A 12,506-nucleotide genomic window follows, 5' to 3' on the forward strand; every position below is an offset into this window, starting at 1 on the left:
TTTAAATCAGGATTATGTCATTGATAATTTAGTGGCTACATGTTAATTTAGTAACATATTTGCATGATTTTACTACTTCAGCAAATAAAATAGCATTTTTGTGTCTGGGGCAAGTGAACACGTCTCATCATGGGATGTAGCTCAGTTTATATTGTGTATAAATACTTCTATATCATTTATACCATATTCTGTATGAATGCCAGAAAGTTTCCAGCTGACGTCATGACAGGATGGTGCAGTAAAGTTGGGGTTGGGACCCTGGTGGGTCATTAAATGTGAGGGTTGCCAGATGATCTCCAGAAATGAAAATTAAATAAAACATGAAAATAGAATATTTAATCAGAACTATTATAAAACGTAAATCAAATCCTAATAATTTAATTAAAACAGAAATATATGGTTTTTTGGGTAGGATTATTATCAGCATTTGCATAAATGAACTCGTAGTATTTTGGGGTCATGGGCCTCTGCAACTTTTATTTTGGAGCCTCTTGAGTTGAAAACTTGAGGAACCATTGATTTCCCATGCAATACTGCCCCCTACTGTTCAACTTTATATTTGCACCTGATTAATGTTGATTTACAGGTTTCTCTTCAAATACTTTTTTTTTTACGTGTTTTGTTTAGAAAATAAATAAATAAAATTGAGGTGAAGATAAATACATGTTTACAGAATATGAATGTGAATACAGATTTATGTTCGTTACATTAGTTCTCATCAGCTGTGGGATAAATGCACTGAACAGAATTAAGAAAATAGTCATTGGTGAATTACAGTCAGTCTAATAAACACATAAATGAGACTCATGCAACAACTCTAATCTTAAACTTTTTACAACAACTCAGTTTGGAATTACTCTGTTTGACCAACATATTGTTACATTTCTGCAGCAAGTGCATCAGACTGTACTGAAGTCAGATGAGGCGGCTTCTTAAAATCACTTTTATTACTCTTAGTAATAAATTCAGTTCAATTCAGTTTATTTATATAGCGTTAGGTCACAACACAAGTTGTCTCAGGGCACTGAACAGAAACATTCACACACATTTTAAAGACCACTTAGTAATTGTTCTCTTTCTAAGGAAGCAGCAGATAGCGTTGAATCTTCACTTCGTCACAGTCTCCCATTCGGAGCAAGCGTAAAGACAGACGAGGTCATTTTGTCCTCCGATAGTCTAAGGTTATAGCGTCATAAGATAAGGAATGAAAACCAGCCTCACAGACAGAAACAGAAATAAACCTGATAAGTGAAAGCTCTGCCTCTCGTTCTGCTTTTGGAAACTCTATGAACCACAAGTAAACCTGTAGTCTGTCAGCGAAGTAATCTGTTAGGAAAATATGGAACAACAAGATCTCAAATATAAGATGGAGCTAGGTTGTTGAGAGTTTTGTAGGTTAGAAGTAAGATTTTGAATTCTGGACTTGACAGGGAGCCAATGGAGAGAAACTAAAACTGGAGAGATGATCTCTCCCACTAACTCCAGTTAAGACTCTGGCAGCAGCATTTTGGATCAACTGAAGACGTTTTAAAGAAGTAATGGACACCCAGATAACAAACCATTGCAATAGTCCAGTCTAGATGTGACAAATGCATAAACCAGTTTTTCTGCATCGTTTTTAGATAAGATGTTTCTAATTTTAGAGATATTATGCAGCTGGAAGAAAGTAGTCCTGGTAACTTTTTTAATGTGGGGGATAAAAGACAGGTCCTGCTCAAAAATAACACCAGGTTAGAACTGGAGGCCAAATTGGGGGGAAATTAGCCCAAAATGACTAATGAGAAATTGGCTATAATGAAAAAAAAAAAAAGACAAACTGTTGCAAATGTTTGAGACTGATGCAGTTTTTAAATGTGATCAGTCTGGTTCAAATTAAACTTTATATTTCCAAACTCAAACTGGCAGGTAGGTAACTTTTGCACACACAGACCAAACAACTGTGTTCTAGTGCAACAATTAAAGGCAACATTTGCATTACTGTTAAAGTACTGCATATGGAAATTAGTTGCAATGTCTCTTTAAAATTTTTCTTATAAACAAGTCACGTAAAAGGTGATTTTTTGACTGTTTCTCAGGTTTTTGTTTAATTACAATTGATACATTTAATGATTAAAATGTCAACTTATCAGGAACATATTGATCCACTTGCCAATGCAAAGAAAATTAAAACAAAACAAACAAAATTTTAAAAAATGCTATACTGAATATTATTGTGAAACTGTCTTGTTTTATGTTCTATGCTAGAGATATTTGTAAAGCTAACGAATACACTCAGATTATGCTATTTTTCATTCAATCTTTATTTATACAGGCTAGTCTCACTAAGCCACAAGGACTCATTTATGAGACCCGTTACAGACAGAATATATAAAGTACAGACAATAATGACAATAAACTACAGTCAAATGCAGTTAAAAGAAAAGTAGTGATATAAAACAATAAATCAGGGTGCCGTAAAACAAAGTAATATACATGATTTATTGAGTAACAAAAGACTTGAAAATACTTGAGTAATATTGAATCATATGTATGCTGAGAATAAAAATCATGAACTTTTTCAAATTGTTTTTCAAATTTATTTCACTGTAATCAAACTCTTCATTTCTGCTGCCTGTGTCCTGTGGGAGACTTGTTCATTTGTGTAATTCCACAGACTGTCCACTAGATGTCAGCCTTGATCGTATTTTTAAACATGATCATTAAATCAGTGAAAGTCTAAATAAATGGCTTCTAGTTTCTGATTTACGACTAGCTTCAAGTGAATTGTTTTATTATAAAGGAAAGTACACATATTCAATCTGTTTAGGTCTATTTGTTTTTGTTTGTTTGTTTTTTATTTATTTATTTATTTATAGAAAATGACAATGCTCTTTCTGTAGATGTGCAGCTTCTTGACTGCAGTAGAAAGTTAGATTTTTATGAAACATGCCATGAAACCCTGACTTTTTGAACTCACATATTTAATATATAGGCTCCTTTCTTAGGGAAATTGTTCTTGCTAATATCCCTTTTCCCAGGTTAGTCCACTCTCCTCAAGCAATCATTAAAATAAGGCAGATTTTTTTGCTAAGTAAAACTTTAACAGAAGTTTGTATTTAACAAGACGAGGCCCCAATACAAGATAAAAAGTGGTATTAAAACAAAAGTTCTGCTATTTATATTATTTTTATTCATTTTTAGTTGAACAACAAAATATATATGATTGTGATTTGATTTAAATTCCACATTACATACATACACGTGTCTTTGTGAACTTTAAAAGCTCCTATGGATCTTATAGCCAGCACATTGATCAAACTGAAACAAACTGAATGTTCTGGAAAGATCATTTAAGGCCCTGTAGGATAAATTTAAACAGAATAATGAACTAACAATAAAACATGTTTGGCTCTCTGTTGACTGATTAGTGCAACAGTACTAATACGTGGTGTCATGTAAAACCATCACTGTGCCTTCTTGTTTCATTCTAATTCTGTGCCGACTCTAAAAGAAACCTAAAACTTTAAAAAAGTTTAATCTGATTTGATGAATGTTTAGCTTTTGCACATTAAAACTAAGTTAAAGTAATTGTATTGTGCACTGCAGATAGCCAAAAAAACAAAAAACAAGATTGAATCATTCAATAAATAAAAAAGAAAGAACTATATTTTTTCCCACACTGTAGTTATAATGTTAGCAGCAGATTAGTCTTTAGTGAACTGCTGGAAAATCCTCAGCCTAACATGGATATAAGTGAAAAAATTGTGAGATAAAGACAAAATCTTAAGCACTGTTGGGATGATATCCTGATGCATGCTCAATAATCCAGGTAGAAAAATCTAAAACAGTTAAGTCTGGTCCTCTGGACTTGGATGATATTTATTCTTTGTGAAGGTTACAAATTGGAAAATGAAGGCCATGTTTCATCTCAACCTTTTTATCAGTTTTTTGTGCAGTATTGTGTTATTATTAACATTATGACTTTCACTGATTCTTCTTTTTTCGGCTTTTCCTTCTTCAGGGGTCTCCACAGCGAGTCATCCTCCTCCACCTCACTCTGTCCTCTGCATCCACTGTCCTCACTCCAACTACCTTCATGTCCTCTCTAACTGCATCCATATATCGCCTCTTTGTCTTTTTCCTGGCAGCTGCATTTCTAACATCCTTCTACCAATATACCCACGGTCCCTCCTCTGGACATGTCCAAACCATCTCAGTCTGGTCTCTAACTTTATCTCCCAGTTGTTCAACCTGTGCTGTACCTCTGATGATCTCATTCCTAATCTTATCCAGCCTCGTCACTCCTAAGGAGAACCTCATCTTCATTTCTGCCACTTCCAGTTCTTTCTCCTGTCTTTTTGTCAATGTCTATGTCTCCAGACCATACAATATAGCTGGCCTTACCACTCTCTTGTAAACTTTTCCTTTGACTTTTGCTGACACCCTTTTGTTAAAAATCACTCCTGAAACTTTTCTCCATCCACTCCATCATCTCTGGACTCTCTTCTTCACTTCTTTACCACACTCCCTGTTTTCCTGGATAGTGGACCCCAAGTACTTGAAGTCCTGCACCTTTGTGACCTCTGCTCCTTGTAGCCTCACTGTTCCACCGACCTCCTCATTTACACACATGCACTCTGTCTTACTAAGACTGACTTTCATTCCTCTTCTTTCAAGTGCATACCTCCACCTCTCCAAGTTCTCTTCCACCTGTTCCTTGTTCTCACCACAGATCACAATGTCATCTGCAAACATCATAGTCCACGGGGATTCCTGCCTGACCTCATCTGTTAGTCTGTCCATCACCAGAGCAAACAAGAAGGGGCTCAGAGCTGATCCTTGATGCACTCCCACCTCCACTTTTAAGCTATCTGTCACTCCTACAGCACATCTCACCACAGTCCTGATGTCCTCATACATGTCCTGTACCAGTCTAACATACTTCTCTGCCACTCCAGATTTCCTCATGCAATACCACACCTCCTCCCTCAGCACCCTGCCATATGCTTTTTCTAAATCCATAAAAACACAGTGAAGTTCTTTCTTTCCCTCTCTGTACTTCTCCATCAGCATCTTCAAAATAAAGATGGCATCTGTGGTGTTTTTTCTCAGCATAAAACAATACTGCTGCTCTTGTCTAAGTCTTGCTTCCACAACTCTCTCCCAGATCTTCATTGTGTGACTTGTCAACTTAATTCCCCTGTAGTTGCTACAACTCTGTTCACCACCCTCTTTTAAAAATGGACAACGGCACACTTCTCCTCCATTCCTCAGGCATTTCATCACCCTTAAATATGTCATTGAATATTTGAGTCAAAAACCTCACTGCCATCTCTCCTAGACATTTCTAAACCTTCAGTGGCATGTGGAGGTTTGGGAATCCTACTGCCTTCCCCTTCTTCATTCTTTTCAGAGCTGTCCGAATTTCACCATCAGAGGTGAAGATATTTTACTTCTATCTTCAGATACATCCCCTTATCTGACACTCTTTTCACATCTACTACATTCTTTGCCAACTCCTCCTTCAGGACCACCCTACTCCATTTCTCTTTCTGTCCACACCATGGTAAAACAGTTTGAACCTTGCCCCAATGCTACAAGCCTTGCTACATTTCCACTTGGTCTCTTGGACACATAGAACATCTACCTTCCTTCTCTGCATCATTGTCCCCACTGTAGGAGCCTACTGTAAATGCTTTTTTTTGGTGTTTGTTTAATAAAGATTAAAAATGAGGAAAAGAAGAAACATTGTTACTGAAATAAGTGTAGGTTAATATTTGTGTGTTTTAAAAAACATAATTTTAGACAAATATTTGTTGAGGAGACATTTTTCATTGGTTAATAAAGTAAAGCAGGAGAGGAGGGGTTATTTGACAGGCATGGAGCCACACAGTTTTTGACCTTTCACTACCTCTCTCTTTTGTCTTAATGTTTTGTTTAAACTTGGATTTCAGACATGTATATTTTGTGTTTTTGCCATTTTATATATAAACAGTTTAAACTTTAACATTATGGTCCTGAGGAGGTTTTGCTGCTGGAAACAGATGGACAGGGAGAGTTTGGAGCGTCAACCTAAGTTGTCATTGTCCCCACATTTAGAGTTGCAACCCTCAGTCCTTCTTGACTTTCCTCGTCTTCCTCTCTCTCCTGACATGTTTCCCTCCTCATGGTCTTCGATTAAATGTAGAACAATTTCTGCCAGCCCTGTATTTGTCAACAGCACTGGTGGTGGTCGGTGTTAACCCAGGCCTCGACTGATCCAGTAAGGCGTCGCTTAAATGAACTCACATTAGTTTTGGCAAAAGTGTTTTATGTCGGATGCCCTTCCTGTCACAACCCTCACCATTTACCCGGGCTTGGGACCGGCACAAGAGAAACACAGCTTGTGCTCCCTATAGTGGCTGGTTTTTGTCTTTCACTTATTCAGATGCTAAAATGGCCTTCCCTGCATGAGTTAACAATGTTACTAACAACTGAGTTAATGACATGATCTGTCCCTTTGTCTGTGTTCTTTATATTTCTGTGTTTATTTTCCTTTTCTGTGTCTTGTATTTTGTCATTCTGATCCTTATGTTTGACTCTTGTGTTTCCTGTCATTTCCCCACTCACTCCTCAGCCTGCCTCTCCAGTCACTAACCAGTCACACCTGTCTCCAATCAGCTACCTTCCCAGATGCACTCATTACACACTCTTCCTCTGCCTTATTTAAACCTCTCCTCATCACTACCCAAACACTGCTCATTGTTCTGTCAACCACAGATGACTCGGTCCTCCTCTGTCCTGCCTGTTCCTGTATTTGCCTGATGATCTGTTCTATCCCGTCTGTTGATCTGATGACCCATTCTGCCCTGTTCTTGTTGAACCTCGTGTTAGTTGTTTGCTGCCTCACCCACCTTTTTTTGCTGTTTAAATAAATTATTTTTATTCAAACTCCTGCTCTTCTCGCTTGCCTGCCAATGGGTAAAAAAAAAAACCTGTGGATCATTTAAGAATGAGCAGACCAGACCCAGATGGCTGTATGTTCCTCACCGAGCAAGAGCCTGAAATTGTTCATATCCGCTGGGTAACATGTAATTATATCGACACTATGGCCACCTCCAATGACCTGTGGGAAAGGATGTTAGCCATTTGTGAACGTGTTTACCCAGTTAGAGGTGGATGAACAGGGGATGTTTGAACTTGTTAATAAAGCCTGGACTGACAGATGTCTTTTACGCTCTCTTCTTCTGTCGTCTGCTGCTCCAACCCCCGGTCATCGCAGGCACCTCTCAGAGTCAAAGAAAATGATCCCGCCTTCAGACTCACCACCATGTTGCTCAGTGGGTGTATGGGAGACATTCCAACACTATGTTGCTCAGTGGGTATCAAGGACAACAACCCATCTCGTCCTCTTTCTCGCCGCCGCAGAAATAGGGGTCGACGAGGGACTCAAGCCGGGTCCACCAAACAGCGCAGCAAGCCCTCTCTTTGCCTGAGTCTAAAGTCTCCAGAGATACTCATGTTTCATGAGGTCCTCAAGTCTCCTAAGATCCTGACGTCTTCAGGGATCCTCATGGTTACACCCGGGTCTGCAGAACCCGAAGTGGCCATGCCCACATATGCATACCCTGAAGTGGCTACGCCCCCTGCAGACTCTGAAGTGGCTACTATCCCTGCAGACTGTGAAGTGACTATGACCCAAGCAGGTCCTGGAATGGCTGCTGCCCCTACTGCCACAATGCTTTTGCCTGCTGCAGATTTTCTGGTCCCCTCCCCTGCTGCAGAGCTTCTGGCCCCCTCACTTGCTGCAGAGACTCCGGTCCCCTTGTCTGCTGCAGACCTTTTGGTTCTGAACCCTGCCCCCCCTCTGGATGGTCTCCGGGCCATCTGCCTGAACTCTGAACCTGCTCTAGACAGTCCCCAGGCTGTCTGCCTGATGTCTGGCCCCACTCTGGATGGTCCGGGGACCGTCCACCTGATGTCTGGCCCCGCCACTTTGGATGGTCCCCGGGTCGTCCACTTGAACTCTGGCCCCATTCTTGTTCAGTCTCCAGGCCATTCATCTGAACTTTTGCTCTCCTTGAACATTGCCCATGCCCATTCTTAGATTTTTTTCGTTTGTATTTCTCCCAGGTTAAGCCCTTTCAGTTTGTTTTTGCACTTTTTTCCTTGTCCAGGTGAACTGACTGAACATTGTTAGATTTTATACCTGAATTATTGAGCATGGACTTTGGTGTTTAAAAGTCACTTACCTTTTACCTGATGGTCTTTCATGTTTTGGTCAGACTCCTGGGTATCTTTACAAGAATCTAACAAAATGTGATAGCAAATACTGTTAAGCTGAACCTACGAGCAATTACAGTTGCTAACATGCAGTTGTGGGCACTGCAAACCATAAAGTTAGCATTGCTAACCTATATTTCACAATCTAAAACATTAGCTTAGTTAACACTAAACTGCTACCCGCTTACACAATTGTCACTCAGTCTACATCACACATCTTCGTCTTCTTCCAGTTGAAGCTGTGTCAACCAATCAGGTTTTGTCATATGTACGCATAATAAGCCAATAGGGTGCCCAATGGACTCTGAGACACATCCGCAACAGATGGATGAAAGACGAAATGTTTCTATATTTTTTTGTTGTTTTACTTTGTTTTGTTTTTTTGAATGTCCAGAGGACCAGGTTTAACTTAAAAAAAAAAAAAAAAAAAAAAAAAAAAAAACAGTTTATTTTTGCTGCTGGTTGCTATAGAGTCAGGATCAGGAGTGTTAACAGGTCCTCACAGGCTGTAGGGAGAGAGTTACCTGTCAACAATGACGTCACTGGCAGAGCAGCTGCAGTACGTGGTTCGTGGAGGGGCAAGTCCAAGAGCAGGGTCCAGATAACAAAGCAGGGGTCATACACGGGGGAACAGAGAGCAGAAACCAGAGCCAAGTCGTAATCTGTAAAGGAAAAGCAGAGATGTTGACCGTGGTCTGATGTGAAGTCAAAAAATCCAAAGAGGGACGGGCAAAGCAAAGAATCCAGGAAACAGGCGTGAGGTCAATAATCCAGAGAGCAAGGCTTGAGGTCTAGGCATGAAACAGTGAAGGCTTGAAAATCAGGGACCATGGAAGGTGTAATAATCTCACCCTGGTGGAGAGGGAGAATGGAGCTTATAAAGGGTGCAGAGCAGGTGAACTAGATGAGCTGAAGCAGGTGAGTGGAATCAGGCCTGATTGCTGTGATAAACAAGGGAGGTGTGGCATGGCTTCAAAGGAGTAGGATTGAGCTGGAGATGGGTGATAGGTATTACAAAGCAGGGCAAGAGAAACTATGGCATGAGGGGCTGAAATCATACCAGGAGGGAGTGAGTGTGAGACAGGGGCTAATGGGGGTGGGGGGGTGTCAGCGAGGTCCGCTGACCATTACACCTGGGGAGCAATTGGGTAGTGGGTGTCTTGCTCAAGGACACCACAGCATGGGGGTATGGTGGGGGTTGAGTCTGCAGCTTACTGGTCCCAGGTCGGCAGCCTTGCCTCTACACCATCTCGACCCCCCGCCCCTCCCCATTTATCTAATCCGCTAAATGAAAAATGAGTTCTGCAATGAGTTCTGCTGTTAGCTGATTAGTAGACTTGTGCCCATCACGGCTAACATGTATGTACTTGATACTCACACTGAATTGCAGTTAACCAGTTAGTTAATAAAGGGCAAAACCCTTATGGATAGTTTAAGTTTAAGTTATGTTTATTTGTCATATGCAGGTTAACACGCGCAGCACGGTGGCGCAACTGGTAGAGCTGCTGCCTCTCAGCGAGAAGGTCCCTGATTCAAACCCCGGTCCAGGGGCCCTTCTGGGTGGAGTTTGCATGTTCTCTCCGTGCATGCGTGGGTTTTCTCCGGGTGCTCCAGTTTCCTCCCACAGACCAAAAACATGCATGTTAGGCTGATTGGTAACTCTAAATTGTCCCTAGGTGTGAGTGAGAGAGTGAATGGTTGTTTGTCTCGTTTGTCTCTATGTGGCCCTGTGATGGACTTGCGACCTGTCCAGGGTGTACCCCGCCCCTCGCACAGTGATTGCTGGACATGGGCACCAGCGACCCCCGTGACCCAAAATGGAACAAACGGGTAAAGAAAATGGATGGATGGATGGAGGTTAACACGCACTTTGTGGGCACCAGAGCAGCAGAGTCAAGCCCAGGATCCCCTGGCAGCTACCAAACACAAGGTTAACAGTACAATGAACTGTTCAGGATGAGAAGAGCCAATCTGACTCGCTCAAACAAAGAACAAGCAAACATGCAAAATATTAAAGCATGCAATAAGGGTACAAAAATAAAGTTCCAAAAAGTGAAAAAGTAAAAAAAAAAAAAGTAAAATTACTTTTACTGGATGATTTATACTTTGCAAGGTGTTCTCATTGATGCAGTTGCTTGATGCAAATTATATAATTTTAATCTGGCAGGCACTGGAAGAACTTGTTCTGTGCACAAGCTCCTGACATCTACTTCTTCACAGGTGAATGAATCTAGTATTGTGTGGGTCAGAACTTCTTGACCTTGTTTAAGAGAAAAGCAGCATCCTGCTTTCACTTTAATTCAACTGCTCCTCTGAGGACCAGCTGACTAAGGCTGTTAGTAAATACAGCCATCTTTACAACTGATCCTGCAACACTTTTAAAGACACGCACATAAATCTTATAAAAAAATAGTCAAGGAACTGAGGGAAGGAAAATGCACAATTTTTTTGTGCATGGAGGAGACAGTGCTGAGACCTGCAGGTGGCTCTCCCTTGCTGTGCAGACAGGGTGGGAGTGCGCCTTGGCCGGACAGTGTAGGGGGGGGACACATTCCCAATGTTCCATCATTATTGTGCACCATCTGTCAGAAACTGTGGCGGTCGCGTTGTCACAAATTTACAAACTATAGAGATATCAGACCTCCTTCTTCTCTACTTCCTCCACCATCAACTAACTGAAAATGAACTTTCATTCCTGTCACTCATGTGCTGTGTGGAACACATTCCATGTCAGATAGCTACTAATAATAATAGCACATCAATTTGCATTAACAAAATAAAATGGAGTCTGTGAGATTTTTTTTTTTTTTTTTTTGACAGAAATACTTTTAATTGCACAGATGGTGGTATTAGTGGAAAGGCTACTACCGAAAGGGAACTGTGAGGTTCTATATACAGTACAGACTTTATTTGGACAACGAACGGCAATAAAGAGAAAATAAAACTGCAAATACCACTTCCTCTAATGTTTTAGGCCAGTTTCAACCAATGGCAGAAGCAAAATTAAGAAAGTGATTGCTTTTATTTTTAACGTCTATTTGATCTTTTTTTTCCCCCTACACAAAACACATTGTGTATTACTTTATAATAATAGTATTTGTTCTTGTGTGGAACGAGCTTTCCTACATGTCTTCTTACAAGTTTTCTCCAAATTGGCAATTTACCTGCAGGATTTGTCCAGTGTGCGTCTGTTCATTAATATAATCCACGCCCAATTAAATAAACATAAATATATATATTTACTTAGAGGTAAACCTCTCCCCATCCTCGAACCCCCCCCCGCCCCATCCAAACCCTCCCCATCGCGTCAGTATGCTTGCATCCTCTGAGCTCAGCCCTCCAACCTGCTCGCTCCTTACTCAAGGTAAAGTCCTCATCCGCATGCCAAACAACTTCCACCATCCATCCGTCATTCCTCCCACTCTTCCATTTTTGTTTTCAAATGACTGACGGATGCGTTTTGAAAACGGCTGCGCATCCACACGTCTGCCCCCCCACCCCGTGGCGTTGCTGCGCCAGGCTACCACACCTGTGTGTCCGTGTCGTTCAGCTCCTCCGCCCGCGAGGACATTTCATTCACGTTCCCGCAACAAAGAGCCGCACTGACAGCGCGAGGACTGAGGCGGCGCGAGGAGATGCTCATAACAAAGAAGGAGCAATCTAGCGGGGAGCACGTGCAACCTCACCAAACACCCCCCCCCCCCCCCCCCCGCGAGGCTTCTGGTAAATCACGTGACCCGAGCGTAATTAGTGAACTTCCAAGTTTGCCGTCATTTTTAAGACGCACGTGAACCAGTCACCAGTTGATACACTGGGAGCTGCTGGTTCGTTTTGAGTCATTGCTCAAGTTTTGAGGAGGAACATAAGAACAGGAAGCAGGTCTGTGATGCTCCGGGAGTCTCTGTGGGGGGGTCGTCGCCGCGGTCTGGCCGGCTGCACCTCACTGAGCCCGGTTCAGGAGGGGGGGCACACAGCGGGAGGGGCTGATAGTGACCGTGGAGCGGTGAGGTGGACGGGGTGACGCAACGTTCACGCTTTATTGGCACTGAAAAGAAAAAGGTGACTCCGGTGGGGGCTCACTCGAGACACGTTCAGACAGCGCCCCTCCCACGAGGAAGGAGAAAATGGTAAGTTCCAGTTTGTTGCCTGTTGAAAAGGTCAGAAGTGAACTGAACACCGGCTACACGTTTCTAACAGGTGGGGATTGATTATATGGGGGGTATGGGGTAACACGTGAGACTATTGCCCCCCCCCCCCCCCCCCCC

At 41.8% G+C, this 12,506-nt stretch overlaps 1 long non-coding RNA gene across 1 annotated transcript in view; it reads left to right on the top strand.

Moving 5' to 3' along the window:
- The first annotated feature begins 12,325 nt into the window (after positions 1-12,325).
- Positions 12,326-12,506, top strand: part of LOC119415008 — a 91,822-nt gene continuing 91,641 nt past the window's right edge. Inside the window, exon 1 of the long non-coding RNA XR_005187031.1 lies at positions 12,326-12,368. This is a non-coding gene — a long non-coding RNA (uncharacterized LOC119415008). The remainder of the gene's footprint in view (positions 12,369-12,506) is intronic.

This window comes from Nematolebias whitei, chromosome 9 (genome assembly GCF_014905685.2).
Source record: "Nematolebias whitei isolate Nwh7 chromosome 9, NemWhi1, whole genome shotgun sequence".
Classification (NCBI taxonomy): domain Eukaryota; kingdom Metazoa; phylum Chordata; class Actinopteri; order Cyprinodontiformes; family Rivulidae; genus Nematolebias; species Nematolebias whitei.